Raw genomic sequence first — 1,192 nt, 5'->3', positions numbered from 1 at the left:
CTCATCTGGCGGAGGGCCAGAGATGAGAGGCGATGCAGCCTCGGGGGGCTGAGAAAAGGAATCATCTTGTTTTGCAGAGAAAGTCACTGATGGAGATTCAAAGCCAGACTGAAGGCTTTTTCCATCTGGAAGGTCAAGGGGGGGCCCTCCCTTTACTCTGCAGGAAGAGAGGCGCGTACGAATGTGGCCACGGGCTAGTCTCCCACACTCTGCATTGGGGGGGGCCTGAAGCATTGGAGAATATTTTGGAATCAACAGTTGATGGGATCATTCTAGGGAAACTTTTGTGGGAGCAGAGAGAATGATGCTGTGTGGCTGGGCAGCGAAGGCACGTGTGCCCCTGAGTGGAGCTGCAGAGCTGCTGCACTGTGGCCGGGCGGGGGCCACGTCGGCGCGGGGAAGGCGGCACCTTGCGGTCCAGGCGGGGGTGCTCAGGGGAGGCAGCCACGGTAGCCGTGCAGTTGGTTCAGAGGACGTGGCTCCAGGGAAGCAGGTAACACCTATGAAAATCAGCCTCTTATTTTCTAGACCCGTCTGTGGCTAATCTAGCACCTTCTTCAGTGCCTTTGGTGCCTCAGGGATCAGGAATGTATTTTGGTTTAACGGAAAAAATGGCTCACCTGGCCCATGGCTTTCCTCACCTCTCTTCCTGCCCCAAATCAAACTGAAAATGAGTTACAAATCCTGTCATCTGAGTGTTTTGCCCAGAGGGACATTGTGTCGCCCAGAGTCAAAAAAATTCCTCATTATTATGAAACGCCTGTGGTTCAGACTGGTCTCCCAAGAACTTGGCGTCCTTTCCTTACGGTTGTTCTGGGTGAGGCATCGGTGCTGACCCCCAGGGGCTAAGGCCCGTGGTCATCGTGCAGAGGAGGAAGTCTGTGTTTCAGCACGTGTCTGTCGTCATCAGTCTGGGCTGCACCTGCCCGGAGACGGGGCTCAGATGACTGAAATGCATTCGTCACAGTTCCGGAGGCTCGGAGTCTGAGACAGCCGGAGTCCGGCTCCAGCAGGGCCAGGGCTCCCCGAAGGGCGGACGGTGGCGGCGAGAGGCGGTGAGGCCTCGGCTTCTTTCGGACCACCAGGCAGGCATCTCTGCTCTGTCGGGTTTTGTGTCTTTATTTATAGATCAAGTGTTAGCATGGCATCAAAAAGTGGAATTTTTACTACGGATAAGTCTCAGGGATAAGCT

Source organism: Suricata suricatta, chromosome 4 (assembly GCF_006229205.1).
Source record: "Suricata suricatta isolate VVHF042 chromosome 4, meerkat_22Aug2017_6uvM2_HiC, whole genome shotgun sequence".
NCBI lineage: Eukaryota > Metazoa > Chordata > Mammalia > Carnivora > Herpestidae > Suricata > Suricata suricatta.
Note: the sequence above shows the minus strand (reverse complement) of the source record.